Source organism: Anolis carolinensis, chromosome 3, assembly GCF_035594765.1.
Source record: "Anolis carolinensis isolate JA03-04 chromosome 3, rAnoCar3.1.pri, whole genome shotgun sequence".
Taxonomy (NCBI): Eukaryota; Metazoa; Chordata; class Lepidosauria; order Squamata; family Dactyloidae; genus Anolis; species Anolis carolinensis.
In genome coordinates this window covers 239399608-239413888 of record NC_085843.1, presented here as the reverse complement: position 1 = coordinate 239413888, position 14281 = coordinate 239399608, and the positions used below count along the sequence as shown (strand labels likewise).

The window sequence follows — 14281 nt, the reverse complement described above, 5'->3', positions numbered from 1 at the left end:
TATTTTGCCTAATGGTTGGACCACTCCTGTCAAAGGTAACCCACGCTAAGTCCAGCATCAGCTTGATGAATTCTTCATCAAGATTTATACATGTGGAGGCTTCCCAGTTCCATCTGGTGCATGCTGTAGTACTTGTCATGAGGAAAGAGGCTTATCTCCCTCCCTCAAAGATGACAGGAAACCAGACATGGGAATCGCATAGTCTTATGCCATTACTTGTGAGGCATAGGGACCAACTCAGGCTGACATGCCATTAAAATCTAGAGTGGTAGACCACTGTACACTTTGCAAGGTGCACTGATGGGAAGTATCTTCTTTCCAAGCTGCCAAGCATTAAGCCAAGGAGGAATTTGCACATCTTTTTTTTGCTGAGACGTGGATCAATTATCTCTGAATTAGGAGGGCAAGCGATCGACATCACATGTCACGTACTCACGCCACCCAGCGTCAGTCAGTCGCACACATTCTTTGTCTTGTTCGGCTGTTTAGCGATTCAATTGCTCCAGTAGTTTTACTGAACGCGAGTCCTCAATATTTATATTAATTTTTGACTTATTTAAGGATGATTGAAATGAATTTCCAAGAAGAACTAACTGAATTTCAAAATGATAGGAGCTGCAAGGATATGTTTGAATCTGATTCTTTTGAGGAGTTTTGGTGTGAAAAAACAATTTTTAAACTAAAATTTGAGGAATCACCTTGCACTATCTTATGCTCTTCTCCAAAACGTATTTATGTGAGCAAGGGTTTTCTGCTTTGCTGGTAATTAAAAATAAGTCCAGGAATTGATTGAAAGTAAGTGATGATATGTGTAGATTTGAGCAATAATATTAGCCCCAGGATTACCCAATTTGTAAAGACAATCCAAGCTCAGAAATCACATTGATGAAAACCACACTTAATTTTCTATTTAAAATGCTCTTTTTTATATTATAATAGTACTCTTAATTTGTTACTATTAAGTTTAATGAAAATGTTAAAAGTTTTGATTAAGGTTTATTTTTAGATTAACATAATTTATTATTCTTGAACCTTGTGGCCTTTGCTAGTAAAGGTAAAGGTTTTGCCCATCATATCTAACTCTGTGGGGTCGATGCTCATCTCCATTTCTAAGCCAAAGAGTCAGCATTGTCCATAGATGCCTCCTAGGTCATGTGGTCGGTGTGACTGCATGAAGCACCATTATTCTTAAACCTTGTGGTCCCTGCTAGTAAAGGTGAAGGTTTTCCCTGACATTAAGTCTAGTCATATCTGACTTTTGGGGGTTGGTGCTCATCTCAATTTCTAAGCTGAAGAGTTGGCATTGTCCATAGATGCCTTTTAGGTCATGTGGCTGGCATGACTGCATGGAGCGCCATTATTCTTGAACCTTGTGGTCCCTGCTAGTAAAGGTAAAGGTTTTCCTTGACATTAAGTCTAATTGTGTCTGACTCTGGGGGTTGGTGATCATCTCCATTTCTTAGCTGAAGAGCCGGCATTGTCCGTAAATGCCTCCTAGGTCATGTGGTCGGCATGACTGCATGGAGCACCATTACCTTCTTGCTGGAGAGGTGCCTATTGTATGTTTTTGAACTGTTGGGTTGGCAGAAGCTGGGTCTAACAGCAGGATCTTACCCTGCTCCCCGCATTGGAACCACAATCTTCTGGTCCACGGGTTCCTGCTAACAACAACAAAAAAATCAAAGTGGTCCCTGGTCAAAAAAAGGTTGTGAACCACTACTTTAGCCACTTAGGGTTTACACAGGCTCTGAATTGCAAAAAGGAAATGAATTAAGTTGAACTAACATTTTAAGGGAGTCAGCTGCTAGGAGGGGGAGACCACAGCACTGGGTTGCTGCCTTACAGAACTCTTGCTTGGGCCAGACAGGCTCAGCCTTGGCAAGCAAAACATTGCTGTTGTTCACCCAAATACAAAGAGAGAGTCCCCCAAGGCAGGGCTGCTGGCTTAAGCGCATCGTCTCCAGCCAGCTTGCTTTGAGAAGGCAGAGCCAACACGAGGTGCCCAGGTATAGCAGGAAGATGTGAGCCCATTTGGGGGGCCAGAAGCCAATCCTGCAGCTGGGGCGGAAGGGAGCCACCTTAAAAGTGTCAGGCGGAGCTGGGAAGCGTTGCGACCGAGGAAGAAGACCGAGGCAGCTGCCAGCAAAGACAAGCTCTATCTGCCACAGCGCAGCAAGAAGCGTCAAAGGAGGAGGAAGGAGGGAGGGAGGGAGGAAAGAGGAGGGAGGGAGAGAGAGAGAGAGACTTCTCCAGAGCAGCCTCCTCTTCCCCTTCTTCCCCCTCCCGGCTCCTGCTGCCTGCGTTTCCTGACACCCAAGGAGCCAGCCACCCAGCCAGCCTCCGCTCGCGACTCCAGGATTATTCCCCGGGCCAAGGCTCCAGATGGCGGGCTGGGGCAGGCTGAGCCATCTGCTTTGTCTCTTGCCTCGCCTCCCCAAGTGAAGCAGAAGGAAAGGGGAAGAACCCGCAAGTCTCTCCGTCAACTTGAACCGGTAAGGCTTGGAATGCGCCCCCCAAGCATTGCACTGCCGCCGAGGGGCGCGAGGTGCGTGTTTCCCTCCCGGGGCTTCTTGGATGCCTGTCCGGGTCTCTGCTGCGTGTTTGTTTATTCCTGGCGCTGCAGACGCGCCGAGGGAGTGAGTCTCTTCGCCGGGTGCGTGGGTCCTTCCTGGGGGGAGCCGGTCTGCAGAGCAGCGCCAGGACTGCAGGACTGGATGGAGGGGGGCTCGGGAAAGCTCTGGGCGCCTCACACACACTCCTTGGGGGTCTATCATTGGGACCACAAGCAAGTCAGAGAAATGCCGTGTACCTTTTCACTGGGCTGGGGAGATGTGACAATAATAAGAGTGGGAGGCGTAGCATTTTTAAGAAGCACCTTGAAGGACCTTGCTTGCCAAGCTTGTGCATCTTCTCACCTGGAGAGACGCTTTCTCAAAGATTCCCTGGCTATTCTGAATAGTCTTTGGGAAAGCATCACAAATCGGGAGCCTTACTTCTTTAATCTTCTCAGCCCCAGAGCTTTCTTTCACCTGCTCCCTCTAAAGTTTTGCCACTGCTGAATTGGGACGGTTGCTAGCTAGCTGGGAAATCCTCTCTCATATGGTGAGTTAAAGCCACAGCCTGCCAAGAAGGCTTTTGCAAGTCATATTCTAGGGGACTGCTTACGAGACAGAAGGGATCTGTTTTGCCAGGAGCGATATGGCAATCTCCTCCTGGTGACCATCCCTTGAAGCTTTTGTACCGATGACTATCTGCCACAGACAGATGCAGAAGATATCATGGTCTCCTGTTTGTCAAAATGCATCAGGTGTGTGCTTAACATGCCAATTGACTGGTGAAGCCACCAAGAGGCAATTTATGTGCCACAATTGTGTGTGGTCATCAAGTCAAATTGATCTGTTGTTGTTTTATTGATTTACTGTATTTATTTACCGCTTTTCTCACCCCTGGGGGGATTCAAAGCGATATATAGCATAATAATGGCAAATTTTAATGCCAAACATACATGTAAGCCAATTCATATATCGGAACAATAACGTATAACTATGCATTAAAACCATTAAAATATAAGATGCAAACAACATTTAGACATTAACACATAGAATTAAAATGCCTAGTACAAACATTAAAATCACATGATCCAAAATCTTAGACCAGGGCCATTCCAATTGTCAATTGCATATATACCCAATTTATTTCTTGTTTGTTTATTTGTTGTTTGTTTATTTCTTGTTTTTGTGTGTCTTCAAATCAATTCAGACTTATGCCAACCATAACTTAGGATTTTCTTGGCACACTTTGTGCAGATGAGGTTTGCAATTGCCTTCTTGTTTAAGGGCTTGCCTAGAAACACTCAGAGAGTTTCTATGGCTGATTATGGATGAGAGCTAGCAGTCTGGGAGTCCAAGATCATAGTCCATTGCTCAAATCACTATGCTATGCCTTCTCTAAAATCAGCATTTTTTCTCATCTTCTCCCCAATTCATGACTTCAAGTGGAGCCCCTAGTGGCTCAGTGGGTTAAACCCTTGTGCCGGCAGGACTGCTGACCAAAAGATTGGTGGTTCGAATCTGGGGAATAAGGTGAGCTCCCATCTGTCAGCTCTGGCTTTCCATGCAGGGACATGAGAGAAGCCTCCCACAGGATGGTAAAACATCTGGGTGTCCCCCTAGGCAACGTCCTTGCAGGCGGCCAATTCGCTCAAGCCAGAAGCAGTTTCTCAAGTTGCTTCTGACATGAAAAAAATGACTCCAAGTCATAGATTAACCCATTTCTCAGATACTATGATAAATGTGTCTGTAACTGTGGATTGAAAACATCACATAAGCCATGGATGTACAACTACAGACTTCCAATGCTTTTAGACTTCTTTGTTAATTGTGTGCCTTCCAATTGATTCTGACCTATAGCAATCCTAAGGCAAAGTTACCATGGGGGTTTCTTGACATAAATGGTTCTGAAGGGTGTTGCCTTTGCCTTTCTGTGAGGATGAGAGAGTGTGATACCAAACACCATCAATGGGTTTCCATGACTGAGAGGGGGCTTGAAATTATATTACAATAACCACTCTCGTCTCCCAGAATCCTAGTTCAATAAAACTACTACAGCATGCTGGTCCTCATTTTTGGACTACAATCCCCATCCTGTATAGGGCTGATGTGAGTTAAAGGTCAAAAACATCAATAAGGCCATAAATACCTATTCCCAGCTTTAAGCAACCATACCACTAATTATGTCATCATGTGGTCCATTCTACCTGCTGCCATTCAATCATCTCCTCTCTGACCATTTTGTCTGAATCAGTCATAAACTTCAAGTGATCCTACCTGGGAGCCTACACTATGGAGCTTAAGGCAAAGATTTAATGGCAAGAATCTGTTGAGAGATACTAACAGTTTTAAAAAGGCCCAGTCCAGATTAAAATGAATCAATCTGATATAACATTGATATAAATATTGAGTCAGTCCATCTAGTCATCTTAGCCCTCAGTGGTGCAATGGGTTAAATCTTTGTGCCATTGCTGACCAAAAGGTTGTCAGAGGAGAGCAGGGTGAGCTCCATCTGTCAGCTCTAGCTTCCCATGTGGGGATATGAGAGAAGCATCCCACAGGATGGGTAAACATCAAATATCTGGACGTCCTCTGGGCAACATCCTTGCAGACTGCCAATTCTCTCATACCAGAAGTGACTTGCAGTTTCTGAAGTCGCCTCTGACATGGGAAAAAGACCATCTAGTCAACTGTTGTATACTTTGGCCAACAGTGTCCCTGTTAGCAAAGCATGTTCCTGGTTCTGCAAATGTGCAACCTGAAACCCTTTAGAAGGGAAGCTCTTGTAGACCTTCAGTATCCAAAATATATCTTGTTCTCTTGGGCTATGGGCCCTGGGAATGACTGAGAAATTGTCCTTTTAGAGGCAGGAATTGCTGCATATTGCTACATCAAAGGCTTTCAAGAATTATCTCACCTCAATATGTACTATTTTTTTTTCTAGACATGGCAGTAAGTAATATGGGAGTAATATGTTTCAATCTAGTTAAGGAGAACCCACAAACAGAAAGCAAACTGAGTTGTGGTCTGTCTGGATCTCCTCCTCTGGCTGTTATACATACGTGTATTTGCAAGCTATTTTTAGGCAGGCATTCATTAATGTAACACAACGTGCCGTTTTAAATGTACATATCCAACAAAATTAACAGAACCTGAATGCACTTTGTATATTGAAGGGAGATAGCAATGTTTATTTCAGAAACACTGGTGTGTGTTCACCCTACCTGGAACTCAAAAATGGCTAAAACTAAACAAAATGTCTCTATTTTCAATTTTTGTTGGGAATAATTGGAAGTATCATAGCTGGCCTTAAATTTATAGGCTAATGTCTTTTGCTAAAGTCATGGCATTTAAAATCTGATTGATTTTCATAAGGGAGTTACAGATGTGCTTAACCATGTTCCAAATTAGAGGGATTTGGGGAATCAATTAGAAGCACTCTTGGGTTTCACTGATTTCAGCAGAAAATATTTAAACAGATGTTTAACACTCTCATTGAAACCAGTAGGATTCAAACATCTTTGCTTTGATGGGATTATCCCTCTGGTTTTGAAAAGCCCATTTTGGGCCCAATTTATTTTCCTCTGCAGATCAATTCTTAAAGTGAAAACATATACATGATTACTTGGAAGTAAATTCCATTGAATTCAATTGAACTGACTTCCAGGTAAGTGTGTATAGTAGCATTCCTTAACTTCATGGTCTCCAGATATGTTGGACTGTATCTCTCATCATCCCAGGCAGCTAGTTGGCCTGACAGGGGATGATAGGATATGCATTCCAGCATATTTGGTGGGCACCATATTGCAGTATATGAAGCTGGTGTACAGAATTGCAGGATAGTCTTGAAATACATTTAACAATTCTAATAATTATGTTATGAGGCTGTTGACTGGACAGCACGGATCTTGCAAGAGCATCAAGTGACTTCATAAATTATTATCATAATTAAATAACATTTAAAAATCACAAAAGGGCTTTAAGGCCATTATCACTTTTTATTACATTACCATTATATAGATGAGGTAGTCACTCAGTGGCAAGTCACCCAGCATTCATGGCCAAATAGCTGGCTTTCTGTGTTGTGATGGAGTCTTTGAGTAGAGATACTACTAGTTGTGTTAGAAGAGGCAGGAAAATGACTCGTGAGCAAGACTCTGATGAGGAGCAACAAAGGAAGAGAATCTGGGAAATACTTATGGAACCCACTAATGATGATTCCTTTGAGGGTTTTGAAGGGGATTGTGGGGCTGGGAGTCAGGAGGATGGGATATCGGACTCTGGGAGTGAAGAGATGGATTGGACTAGGGTTCAAGAGATCCGGGATATTTTTGAGGAACCCACAAGCAGTGGTACATTTGAGGGATGGCACAGCAAAGGCACAGCTGGATCCTGGGGAGTTATGGGTTTGGATAGAAGGTGGACTGGCTGGAGAGATCGTAGAAGGGCAGCAGCTGGAGGTGGGGTTGGTGGGGCGTTGGGCGACTCCAGCTCCGATGAGGATTTGCAGCAACAAGGTTCAGCAGTGGATAGGGCATTAGCTGGCTCAAGTTCGGAGGAGGACTTGTAAATAAAAGTAAGTTTGTTGCTAATGTAACCTTGCAATTGGCAAGGTGTTCGTTGGGCGCTTTCGGGATCTCTGTTTCCGAAGACATGTTTGGAAGACTGCTTTGGGATGTAAGTGTTAACCCGGGTTTTTTAGTGGCAACGGGGGCTGGCATTGTGTGGGTTTGCACTGGATTGTCCTGTGTTGGTTTTATGCTTTAGCTGCCGGCTTGCCTCTGTCGCTTTGGCTCTTTGTGTTGACCTTGGACTGGGATTTGGAGCTTGTGACTTCTCCCTAACGACGCGGATTGGAACTCAATGCCTGTGACTTCTTCCTAATGACGCGGATTGGAACTCAATGCCTATGACTTCTCCCTAGCGACGCGGACTGGAACTCGGTGCTTGGATGCGGACTGGAACTCGGTGCTTGTGACTACTCTCTAACGATGCGGATTGAAACTCGATGCCTGTGACTTCTCCCTAACGACGGGGACCGGATGTGGCGGCTGTGACTTCTCCTTTACGATGCATTTTGGCTTCACAACGACGTTTTGGGGCACAGTGTGGCCGCCGGTCACTGTGGGTTGTTGCTGGTTGCTTTCCTGTGTTTGCTAAGCTCCATCGAGTAGGTAGAGCGAGTTTCTAGCCATTTTGGCATGGTTTGTTTTAATCCGGATTATTTCCCAGGATAATCTGGATTATATCCCGAGTTCGGGTTTTTTGAGTTCTTTTTGGACATTGCTACTTCACACTGAAGAGAAAGTGTTTTGAGCCCTTTTTTGGTTGTTTTCTTGGCTCTTTTGTGTTGTTTTGCAATAAACTGAGTTATTTATATTGGCTGGCGTCTGACTCTTAACATTCTGGTAGTAGATGCAGCAATCTGCTATCAAGCAAACAGGTTTATTCTTGCATTCTTATATTCTTATACTATAATATTTATATATATATATATATATATATATATATATATATATATATATAACACTTATGCTGGCTGAATTGCTGACCTGAAGGTTGGGTTGCTAACCTGAAGGCTGCCAGTTTGAATCTGCGAGACAGGGAGAGCTCCCGTTTGTCAGCTCTAGCTCATAAGGATATGAGAGAAACCTCCCAGCTAACACATTCAGCATCCCGTGGGCAATGTCTCTGTAGATGGCCAATTCTCTCACACCAGAAGCGACTTGCAGTATGTTCTCAGGTTGCTTCTGACACTATATATATATATATATATATATATATATATATATATATATATATATCTTAGGAATTCAATATAATTCCAAAGTGAGAAGAGATAACCTGATGCCCTCCAGATATTTTGGATTATAAATCTCATATACCCGAACCAGCCTGGTCAGGAACTACAGTTTCATCAGGTTGCATTTCCTTTTCTTTTTTTTTGGGGGGGGGGGGGAGGGGTGTCTTACTAAAAAACCACAGATATAATATATGTTTGATCAGACTAAGGCCCTCACAGAAATGCACACAGTTAACCAGAACTCACTCCTGGAGGATCATAAAGGAGAGTAGATAAAGGCTTTCAGAAATCTACATTAATTAATTTTCTTCTGAATTATAACTACTTTTCAAAAAGTATTTTAATATAGTAAAAATGCCACCCACAATAATATTTCCCCATCCCAGATCACATCTGGAGGTCACCCAGCTGAGGAATCCTCTGTACAAACTTTGGAGTCAATTCAACTGAATTTAATTGCATTCACTTCTGTTTAGAGATTTCTCGTTTTCTCTTGGCTGAAACAGTTTGCATCCAATAGCCGCAGAACATGCTAAGACTGCATATAGCTCTTTCAGAAGGTTCCTCTTTAGGAGTGGGGAATGTTTTCATTTTTATTTCTGCAGAGACTAATATTTCCCAGAGGTGTAACTGTGGGGACTAAACTGAGGGCATTGTCCTCCCAAATAAGAATTATTCTTTCCCCAATGCAAGTTTTCTTCAGTCCTCCTAATTTCTAGCACGGGAGAACTGTAAAACGTCAGCTGGGAATTTAGAAATACAATTTAAGCATCCAAAGAAAAGTGTTAGGCAAAGGTACTATGGGAATGCAATTGAAGTGAATGTAAAGGTCTTAGGTATGAGCAGTTTTTAATGTCCAAGGCTATAAATGTGGAGATTGAAGGAAAGATTCATGGGGTGGAAGACAGATTTCTTATTTGGAAGGGCAATGCTCTTATTCTCTCCCCCCCCCCCCCCATAGTTACACTACTAGTATTCCTCCAACCTGCTGATGCCTCCCTATTGTGCACAGATGGTGTCATTTTGGTCACATAAGAACTGGCAGTTGGAGAAATGATGTCACTATTAGTATATATATGAGACATATTAACTGATGTTTTATTTGTTTTCCATGTTAAAGATTCCAGTTTGGATCTGACTTAGTTGAATTCAGCTGTTGTTGAATCAGTAGTGCCTAAGTTAAACCTAACTAACCCCATTGACTTCTAATACTCCTAAGAGCTAGGCTCAACTTACTGGAGGCTCTTTGCATATTTAAGAGAATAGTACTATGAATCCACTATAACTGTCATGACAGCATTCTATGGAATCCCGAAGGCTGCAGTTTGAAGAAGCAGTATTGCTCTGTGGATGAGATTTTGAATATTCTTCTCTGAACTGCAAATCAAATTCCATAAGATGTTGCCCTTGCAATTAATGTGCCATATGCACATGTACATGGTAAATAAATATTAGAGAAAGAAAAAAGGGAGGCTGCACTTCAAGTGGATTGATTAATTAAAGGAAGCCACAGTCTGAGGAAGGCAGCTGATGATCAGGAATCTTGAAGAGCTGTCATTCACAGGGTTGCCATAGGTTGACGTTTATTTGATAGATAACAACACAGTAAAGTTAAAGGTTTCCCCTTCGCATTAAGTCTGGTTGCATCTGGCTCTGGGGAATGGTGCTCATCTCCATTTCTAAGCTGAAGAGCCGGCGTTGTCCATAGACATCTCCTGAGTCATGTGGCTGGCATGACTGCATGGAGTGTTGTTACCTTCTGCTGAAATGGTACTTATTGATCTACTCACATTTGCATGTTTTCAAACTGCTAGGTTGGCAGAAGCTGGGGCTAACAATGGGACCTCACCCCGCTCCACGGATTTGAACTGCCGACCTTCAGGTCAGCAAGTTCTGCAGCTTAGTGGTTTCACCTGCCGCACCTCTGTGGCCCCTCCTTCAACACAAACAGTGCTGTAATAATCATAGCATGAAAGGCCACTTAGGGCTCTATCACACAAGCCTGCTGTAGTGCAGGAAGGTAGGATTGTGAGGCTTTGCAGAACTGTAATCACAGGACTACAGGAAGGCAAACTGGTGCAATTGTGCTACTCAAAAGAGGTCCTCAACCTGCTATGTAATTGTTATCTATGCTATTTTCCTGCACTACAGCAATTCTTTTCTTTTTACATTTTAATTAATTTTAGTGCAATTGTGCAATCCCAGGATGTGAAAAACTGACAAATATAAATATAAAACATGAATTCTAACTATAGGACATGAGATTCCACCTAAACATTAGTGAGAACTTCCTGAGAGTAAGAGCTATTCAATAATGGAATACACTGTCTTGAAGTCCAATGGAGTCACTTTCACTGGTGGGTTTTTTTTTTTTTTTTTTTGCAGAGGCTGGATGGCCACTTGTTGGGAGAACTTTGATTGCGTGTTCTTGCATGGCAGTGGGTTGGACAGGATGGCCCTTGTGGTCTCTTCCAACTCTATAATTCTATGATAAGATGATGTACAGTCTTCTACAATAAAGAAAAGAGCCAGCTTGAGTATAGCAAGGGGGAGAGAAGAAGAATCCCATCCCTGGACATGTAATTGTGGCATGCCTGCACAGAAGGGGAAGGAACCCATCACACCAATGTTGGGGATGAGAACACTGTTGCGTATTTGTCCATCAGAATCAAGGGATGGGAGAATCACTGGGGACAGGAAACGAGAACTGATAGTTCAGTAGAGTCTCACTTATCCAACACTCGCTTATCCAATGTTCTGGATTATCCAACGCATTTTTGTAGTCAATACAAATACATCATGATATTTTGGTGCTAAATTCGTAAATACAGTAATTACTACACAGCATTACTGCGTATTGAACTACTTTTTCTGTCAAATTTGTTGTATAACATGATGTTTTGGTACTTAATTTGTAAAATCATAACCTAATTTGATGTTTAATAGGCTTTTCCTTAATCCCTCCTTATTATCAAACATATTTGCTTATCCAACATTCTGCCGGCCCGTTTATGTTGGATAAGTGAGACTCTACTGTAGGTTCAAACAGCATTGCACGATATAGGGACTGAGACCTTTGATGAAAGCAGCAAGCTGGTTTGCCTTAGTCTGGAGCTAATCCTGAAAAAACATTTTGAAAATAATTTTCATTGCACTCCCTTGAAAGAAAAGGTGTCAAATGTTAAAATTCTGTCAAATGTTAAAATAATTAGTGGAAAAAAGAATATCTTGATGTACTGCAGTATCCATCAGGCTTTGCTTGCATAGCTAATGATGAGAAATGCTGGGAATCGTAGTTCAAGAATTTCTGGAAGTTTGCCTTTCGCCCAGACTGGCTGTGTGAGATTCTGCTCTTACTTTCCTACCTGATACTGTGTATTTCTCTTTTGCAATATATATTCATGCCATCCTTTACTCCTTATCAAGCAAATTGAGAATCAATGCATGTAGGTTTAGAGCAATTTATTTTAACACAATGATGCTTATGTGTGTTCTGGAAGGAAAATAGCAATTTTATTCAGTAGCAAAATTTCTGAGAATCATGCACAAAACCATTTCATCCAAAATACCATACATTTTACTCTGTGGGAAGGATTTTGCACTGCAGTTTAAATTCATTTGCTTAAATCCTCGTTAACAATTACGTACATTCTATTGGTTCGATGCATGTACTTTGGCTGGTGCTAGCAACATTTAATGATTAAGCTATCATTTTCATCTCAAATTATTTTATAAGTAGGTGGCTCTAAATAGGCAAAATACTAATGTTTGTTTGTTCAAATAAACAAATATTGGATTTATGCAATTATTCCATATGATATTCTGGCAAATCTCATCCAATCAGTTCTTCTTCAGTCTCTTTTTTCCAGAAGGAAAACTCTCTTATTGTCAACCATTGGGGAGAAATGTAATCTTTGGTTGCATGACTATTAACCAGGCACTACATGATGTTTCTTCAATATTTGTTAAGTTTGGAAGTACATATTTTGCTGAACATGGCTACTGTTGTAGTAAAATATAAATGCACCTGTTTGAATTTTGTCATAGATCAATATTCAATTACAAGCATAAAGAAAGTAGAACAGTATTCATCAGCGGATGGTTGCCAAATAGTCAATACATTATGTGGAAGCAGCTTTTTCCTGAGAATACATATACAGGAATATTTCTATAAGCCTTATAGCCATATCGACATGTTAATCTTGTGTAGTGACTTTATGTGTTCAATGGGAGTGTGGGTCTCCCAGCATTTACAATATAGTGACCCTGTTGCCTCCCCAACATCAGAGAAAAAGAAATATATACTTGTAGGCTTATCTGTTTGTACAAAGTTCCAGCTCCCATAGATGTCTATCCATATAGATGGAAACTTCTCAGCCATCTAACATCTATGACTGAGATGTAGACATTCAAAGGGACTTCAAAAATTACTTTTTTGGACCACAACCTGTAGATTCCCTGGACAGTATGGGGAAGTCTATTAACTGTGGTGTAAGCAAAGTAATTTTTCCAAGCTTTGTTAGGGATCATCATGGCTTCAGAAGCAAGGCATGGGGCTATGTCACAAGCTCATATGACTGGAATTTATGTGTCAAAAGTATCTCTTGGGATATGGAACATCATTTATAGGGGTAATGCTCTTATTCAAGAGAATGAGACAGCTGCCTCAAGCAGTAGATTTTGGAAGACAGAGAGTAGCAGTAAGACACTGTAATCTTGTGCTGTGTGTGTCATGTAGTCTGCCCTGCCTCCCATAAACTAGTTTGTCATCAGATGTGGTGAGACTGCTGACTTGAAGGTTAGGTTGTGGATCTGAAGGTTGCTGGTTTGAATCCAGCCTGGGGTGAGCACGGATGAACTCTCTCTGTCAGCTCTAGCTCCATGCAGGGACATGAGAGAAGCCTTCCACAAGGATGGTAATACAGTACATCAAACATCCAGGTGTTCCCTGGGCAACGTCCTTGCAGATGGCTAATTCTCTCACACCAGTAGCGACTTGCAGTTTCTCAAGTCGCATAATACAAAAAAAAAAAAATCAGGTGTGGTGGAGTACACCATTGCATCACCAATGTTTCAGTAAGATTTAGTTTCCATTCTAGTCAGCTTCTACAGCTGTAATTAGGGATGAGCATTTCTTTTTTCAGCTTCAAGCAGTCACATGTCTTGGAACAGCCCTTTACAGAACATCAGGATTCAGGAATAGCCAGAACTAAGTTGTGGTGATGATGGTGTTTCTCCATAGCAGCTGGTGCTTTCCATGTCAGTGTGGTAATGGAACTGCTCTTGAGTTTACTCTGAACTTTGAAGGAACTATCCAAAGTGCTGAATCTTAGCCCACAAACAAATTCAGCATCTTAGATGGCTTATTTAATATTCAGGCTAAAACTCAGGCCCCATCTATACTGGTATATGATGCAGTTTGAAACTGCATGTAGACTCGTAATTCAGTTCAGTGCAGTTAAATTGCATTATATGAGTCTAAACTGACCATATAATCCAGTTTGAAACTGCATTATATAGCAGAATAGTTGAGGCCTCAGAGTGAATTTTTAATCCCACTGACCTGGAAGTCACTACTTGTTACTATTGTTGCTCGAAGGACTATAAAAACCAACAGTCCAGAAGCCACATACTGAGATTGCATTGTAAACATTTATATCTCTCACCGAAGGTAGTCATAGACAATGTTTGCAAGCTCTGTTTTGGGTGTCCTCTGCTTCTCTGAGCTCACATAATTAAAGCTTCCTTATTAGCACTAGTCTCAGTGCAGCCATTGGGTTCAAGTGAATGAAGGCTTTCCATGGGAAATGTAGGGGATGATGGTATTTGTTGGGGTGCCTGAAGAAAATATATCATTTGATGGTTGTGATGAATTAGAATATCTTGTCAGTTTTCCAGATCCAATATATTTTGAATTTGAAAAACTCCT

At 41.8% G+C, this 14281-nt stretch overlaps 1 protein-coding gene across 3 annotated transcripts in view; it reads left to right on the top strand.

Moving 5' to 3' along the window:
* Positions 1-1968: 1968 nt before the first annotated feature.
* dgkg (diacylglycerol kinase gamma) overlaps positions 1969-14281 on the top strand; it is a 171961-nt gene continuing 159648 nt past the window's right edge. For all 3 annotated transcript variants that reach the window (XM_003218420.4, XM_008106400.3, XM_008106399.3), the window contains exon 1: positions 1969-2492. The gene's annotated coding sequence lies outside the window, so the exon portion shown is untranslated. The remainder of the gene's footprint in view (positions 2493-14281) is intronic.